This window comes from Engystomops pustulosus, chromosome 2, assembly GCF_040894005.1.
Source record: "Engystomops pustulosus chromosome 2, aEngPut4.maternal, whole genome shotgun sequence".
Classification (NCBI taxonomy): domain Eukaryota; kingdom Metazoa; phylum Chordata; class Amphibia; order Anura; family Leptodactylidae; genus Engystomops; species Engystomops pustulosus.
In genome coordinates, this window is record NC_092412.1 from 85,883,169 (window position 1) to 85,889,753 (window position 6,585).

A 6,585-nucleotide genomic window follows, 5' to 3' on the forward strand; every position below is an offset into this window, starting at 1 on the left:
GCATCATATAGAAATTTTATGCAAGAACTCCCTGTCTGCCAACCAAAATGCAGCTCCGGTACTATAAGAACAGGAAGCCCTGCATCATATTTCTGTATGATGCCAGGACTGTTGTCCTGTCCAATGAGCGCAGTCCATGGGTTCAGAGCAACATCAGGGTAGGATAGCTGTGGAGTAGGAAGAAGCTGAGAGCCTGGTAACACGTAGCGCTGTTCCTACCTCTGTCTGGTTCTGTCTCCTTGCCTGACCCATTAATATTACCAAGATGGATTCCACACAAGAACTTAGTGCTGATTAGCGGTTTACTCGGGTTACAAAAGACCCTCGATTATGGGAGATGGAGGAAACAGTGAAAAAACTTAAGATTGATAAACATTTCCAGGCCATGTTCAGTGACAAGAAGTTCACTCTTAATTATACAGTGGACAAGCAGGGGCATCCTATTAACCACACCAATAAGCAAGACGTGAAACACTACTATCAGCTGTCCGATACCAATGAGGATGTTACCTGATGAAGAGGACAAGAAACAGAAGAAGAAAACTAAACCGAAAGAAAGAAGAAAAAAAAGTCAAAGACGTTTCTACAAAAATCATCAAGAGTAAAGAAGAACCTGAAACATCCAAGGAAGACCAGAATGAAAAATTTGGTAAGAAAGTGAAAGCTAAAGAGAAGCATAAAACTGAAAAAATAACTACGGGGGAAGAAATCAAGACTAAGAAGAAACTGTCTTCTAAAGTGCGCTCACAAAGTGAGAAGAAATCTACAAAAACACTGAAACAAGAGGAATTGGAAGAAGAATCAGGGTTTGAAGATGAGAGTGATGAGAACAGCAATGACCAGATGGATTCTGATGAAGAGATGAGCGGTATGGAACTAGAGGAAGATGATGAAAGTGAAGAAGAAAGTGAAGATGATGGAGAAGAGTCTGATGATGATGATGAAGAGTCTGGTTCCGAAGAAGAGGAGGATAGTGACTTGGGTCCAGATCTTGCCTGAGGTAAAGGAAACATTGAAACAAGTTCTGAAGATGATGATGACGATGAGTTTGACTTAAAACAGAAACAAATGGAAATAGAGAATTCCTGGAGAGAAATAGACAAAGATGCTCCTCACGGAGATGAGATAACCATACGATTGGCTGTGTGCAACATGGATTGGGACCGGATAAAAACTAAGGACCTGTTGGCTTTGGTAAGATCCTTTAAACCTAAAGGTGGGATGGTGCTTTCGGTAAAGATTTACCTATCTGAGTTTGGAAAGAAGAGGTTAAAGGAGGAAGAAAATAGTGGACCAACAGAACTTAGGAACCTTCCAAAAGAAATCGCAAAAGAGAAATTATTTTTCAAGGAGAAGCTGCGTGAATATCCGTTTAAACGTCTGAAGTACTTCTATGCGGTAGTGGAGTGCGACTCTCCGGAGACAGCTAATAAACTCTACGAGAAATGCAATGGGCTGGAGTTCGAAACGAGCTGTTCTTTGGTGGATCTGGGGTGTCTCCCGGATGATATAGAGTTTGACCATGAGCCCAAAGACTCTGCTGTGGACATGGACCTCTTTGCTTATCAGCCAAAATATTTCACAGCCACAGCTATAGTAACGGCTAAGGTGGATGTGTCTTGGGATGAAACTGATCCAGACTGAATCTCAACTTTAAGAAGAAACTTAAGAAAATAGACGAACTTCTTGAAATGGATTTTCGGGCATATTTGGCCTCCTCTAGTGAAGAAGAGGAGGAGGAAGAGGCTGACCAAGAAGTCGAGACTGCAAAGCCTGGAGATACAAAGTCTAAGAAAAGCTCCAAGGATGATGAGGAGCAAATAGAGAGATACAGGCAACTCCTTAAAGGTATCCAGGATAAGGAAAAGTTGCAGGAGGACAAGGACGTGGAGATGGAAGTAAAGTGGGTGCCAGGGCTAAAGGAAAAAGCTAAACTAGCCGGGAAAGATCGACAAACTCCATGAGAGAAGTACCTGGAGAAGAGAAACAAGAAGCGGAAATTGAAGAGGAAGGCGAAGAAGCAGGCTGCAATGTCCGAATCTGACAATGAGGATGAGATCCCGTCCGATGTTGATTTTGATGATCCATTTTTCTCAGAGGAGATGAAGGAATTAGGCCTCAAAAAGAAATCCACAAGTAGAAAGAAACAGAAAGACCAAGACTCCTCTGTAGATGAGAAAGAAAAGCAGAATGCGGAAATGGCATTGCTCATGATGGATGATGTTGAGGACAACCGGAAACATTTCAATTACGATAAGATTGTAGAAGTCGTAGTAAGAAGAAAAGATTGCTGAAGAAGAAGAAGGAGATTCTTGAGGAAGACGAGTCCCGGATAAATGTTGATGAATCCAGATTCCAGTCATTGCTCACTTCCCATTTATACAACATGGATCCTTCAGATCCCAACTTCAAGAAAACCAAAGCTATGACCAGAGTATTGGAAGAGAAAGCAAAACAGAGAGAGCGAGAATCCAAAGATTTATCAGCGACAGTAAAGAAACAGAAGGAAAAACTGGAGGTCAACAAGAAAGAAGCCGGAATATCTTCTAAGAAAGTGATAGATCCGGCCCTGTCCTCACTACTTAAGTCCATGAAGAGTAAATCCCAACATTTTCAAGCTACAAAAAGACAGAAAACAAAGTAGTTGTTGATCCTGAGAGATGTTTGTGTCATTCATTGGCTTGACAGAGAACCATTTACAGAGCACGAAGCTCTGATCAGCAGACAGTGTTGTATATATGGCGGCAGAATAATAAATCTTCTTTCTTTGGAAAGAAAAAAAAAGAGCAACATCTGGGTCTTTTTCCATGGGTTACACAGGTTTGTGGATCTAACCATTGGTATTGATGCTTCCAGGATATATTTTTAATTCCAGTGATGTGTTATCAGCCCTGCAGGCCCGAGTATGAAAAGATTGTCAAACTTGGTTAAGCTGTGATGTAATACTTTCTGTACTGCACATCAATCCCCACAGAATCAAGGTGAGTGCAGTGAAATTATATTTGGACATATTTGGCACCCATGTTGATAATACTAAAGAATTTATCTTGATGTTTGTTTGTTTGTTTTGCTTATGCACAATTATTTTCTGTTTGACCAACAATTTATTTTACAGGATCGGGAGATAAGCATGAGTTCCAAGTTCTCTCCATCATATATTAATGAGAATCAATCCAACATGCTTTTAGGCATGTTGTGCAGACTTTGGACGTGGTTTTGAAGGAAATTCTAGGATTACATGTAGCATCGTGAACCCATAGGAAAACAACAGCTTATAACATGATTCTCCATGATATTCCCAAACTATGAGATCAATACCAGTTGGGGAACTCCTAGAGCTAAATGGAATTGTGTTAGTGAGGTAGATTTTGATAAAGAATTGGAAGGAATCACTGAAAGAATATTATCTAGAGGCTATCCATGCTGGATGAGCACAAAACATGGTAAAGAACATAAAGAGAGAACAGTTGGTGCCACCAAGAGGGTCATCACATGAGTTTAGTTTACAAAGGAGTCCGATTAAGGATAAAGAAGTTCCGACTTTACAGGGTCTAGATTTAATGAGATTCGTAATGTAATTCACAAACATATACCACTTTTGAATCGTTATCCTATCCTAGAGAAAATTTCTAAATTTGGAGAGTACTGTCAAGAAAAGGTAGAACCTTACACAATAAGCTTTCTCAATCTCTGCTTAAATGCAAGACATGTTTGTTCACAAGTAATATCAAAATGTTCAGAAATACCAATGAATTCATTGAAATTGCAATACAGGGTGAATGATTTCATTAATTGTAACATAATCAGTGTGGTTTATGTTATATAATGCATCAGTTGGCAGCTAAAATATGATGTCCAGACTAGTGGGAAATTTAAGACCAGGTTCCTAGAACAACCTGGAAGGCAGATGCCTTTCAGGAGTTTTAAAACAGTCTCTAACAATACGAAGGAGACGTAAGTGACATGTGAACTCATGATACAGAATATAGAAGATCCTGCAGTGGTGGTGAAATTAGAAAATTCTTGAAAAATAGAGAGGCCTTTTGGTTGTTTACATTACACACTAGATATCCTAAGGGCCTCTCCATACCACTTCTAATGCAGATGTCACCTTGTAGTCTAACTATAGCTTTTTCCTGGTCATTATATACTAATTAGTACTTGTTGTACATTGTTAGATTTCATATTGTCATCTTTTGAAGTTATATTCATTATATAATGGACAAGTACTTATAAAAAGAAGGGTGTTTAGCCTAATTAATTTTCACCATAACAGTGCCACTTTTCAGAGTGTATGCAGATGACTGATAGGAACCAGTACAATTGAAGCTTCCATTGCATTTTCTTTTTGGCCGTCCTAGATTCTGTATTCTTTTGCCATCGGAGAAACACCCCGAAAAGTCCATGATATATTTATCAGTGAATAGTGTTTTTATTATGGCATGACTATCCATGAGTGATTTATACTTACTGTGACTCAATCGTAAATGTCAATTGACTTTTGGTTTTACACTATTATTATGGAATAAGCACTTACTTGTAACTATGACAGCTATGAAGTTACATCCCCCAGACAAGTTTTTTATACCTGATCATGTGTGATTTCATTTCTCATCTGATCTGGCATGTGACGTGTATCCAGGGGGGCAGAAACATCAGTTCCGCCACAATAATGACTTCCAAATGTTATCCTAGAAAGTTAAAAGAAAACACTACTTTGTGACTTTGGACTACCATAATTTTATTAATAAAAGCTTTGGAACACTGTTATCCAATTTTTGAAGGTACAGAAAAATGATGCAAGGATTCACTGTTTGCCACCAGAAATGCAGCTGCGCCCCCCTCACTAATGACACTTTATCCCCATACATCACCACTAGAGATGAGCGAGCACTAAAATGCTCGGGTGCTCGTTACTCGAGCCGAACATTTCCGGATGCTCGAGTGCTCGTTTCGAGTAATGAGCCACATTGAAATCAATGGGAGACCCGAGCATTTTTCAGTAAAATTACAAACTGAACAAGCACTGTTCAGTGCAGATGTTTTCACTGAAAGAACACAGTGAAAGAACACTGCAGAACAGATTGCAGGTGTTCACATCTGCGATCTGTTCCGGAGACACATGTGCAGAACGGTGTTCTCCGCAATAGTATTTGAAGAACAATATGTGTGAAAAACAACTTGCAGATGTTTGGAAACATCTGCAAGTTGTTCTTCACACATATTATTCTTCAAATATTATTGCGGAGAACACTGTTCTGCACGCGTGTCTCCGGAACATCTGTGATCTGTTCCGGAGACACGCGTGCAGAACGGTGTTCTCCGCAATAGTATTTGAAGAACAATATGTGTGAAGAACAACTTGCAGATGTTTGGAAACATCTGTTCGCGAACATCTGCAATCTATTCTGCACTGTGTTCTTTCACTGTTTTCTTCAATTAAATGATTAAATTAAATGTTTTAATTGTATTTTTTTACTGTTCTTCACTTTTTTTTTTAAATGAAATGCTCGTTATCGAGCAGGGCAAATACTCGTCCGAGCAACGAGCAGCTCCGAGTATGCTAATACTCGACTGAGCATTAAGCTCGGACGAGTATACTCGCTCATCACTAATCACCACACATTGCTATATGCAGCTTCTACTCCTCTTCCCTCATCCAGGGAAACTGTGCAAACTGTGTTTTAAGAAGGTCGTTATTTGACCGAAACTTCACAAAAAAGTTTGTGGTATTATTTACATGAATAAACACCTGATCATTGTGACTGGAATCAATTCTACTAAATTTTAAGTTCATGACAGCACAGTTATACAAGCACAGGACCAGTCTGTTTTATTTTGAAGAATTGAAGTCCCTATTTTCTTAAAATGAACAGGGCACCACAGATTAATTTTGGAAAGTTTTGTCTGAACAAACCAGAAGAATTCTGAATCTATGGGGCCAATTTATTATTTGTGTTTTGTGTGTTTTTTTCATAAGCAGCATAGACAGATGTGCAAGAGTTACTCAGAGGTTTACACCTAATAATTGTAGTTCATAACTCACACTGTTGAGGGCTGGTTGTAGTTAATTTGACTAGTCAAAATGCCCCCAGCTGGCTACATGTGTTCTCTTCCTATTTCGCAAAATTTTCTAAAAAAAATCATAAGTGGTTGGCAATACATAAAGAAGCTGTAATTTCAATGGAAAGATTGTGAATTTTTTTTCATGCCTTAATTCACAGCACCAGGAGTAACATAAACCAAAGACAGCATTTGAGATGAGATGGGTTGGTTCCACAGCCCAGGATCTTGTCATCTTGCAATCATTTAGTTGACCATGAACTCATAAAGTCATGCAGAAAACAATTATAAAGTGCTACTAATGGTGATTCTGCAAGCTGCTGATTCATGAGGTGTACTTAAAGGTGTATTCCTATTAATGTTTGCATACTGAAATGTTATACAATTTTCCTATATACTTTCTGTATCAGTTCTTAACTGTTTTCTAGATCTCTGCTTGCTGTTCTTTTATAGAAAGCCTCAGTATTTACTTCTAGTAGATAGAAATCTGACCATGTGTGACCATGGTCAGCTTTCTGTCCA

The 6,585-nt window shown here is 38.9% G+C and overlaps 1 pseudogene; it reads left to right on the forward strand.

Moving 5' to 3' along the window:
- The first annotated feature begins 265 nt into the window (after positions 1–265).
- LOC140116554 (ESF1 homolog pseudogene) lies at positions 266–2,766 on the forward strand (annotated as a pseudogene).
- Positions 2,767–6,585: the final 3,819 nt, after the last annotated feature.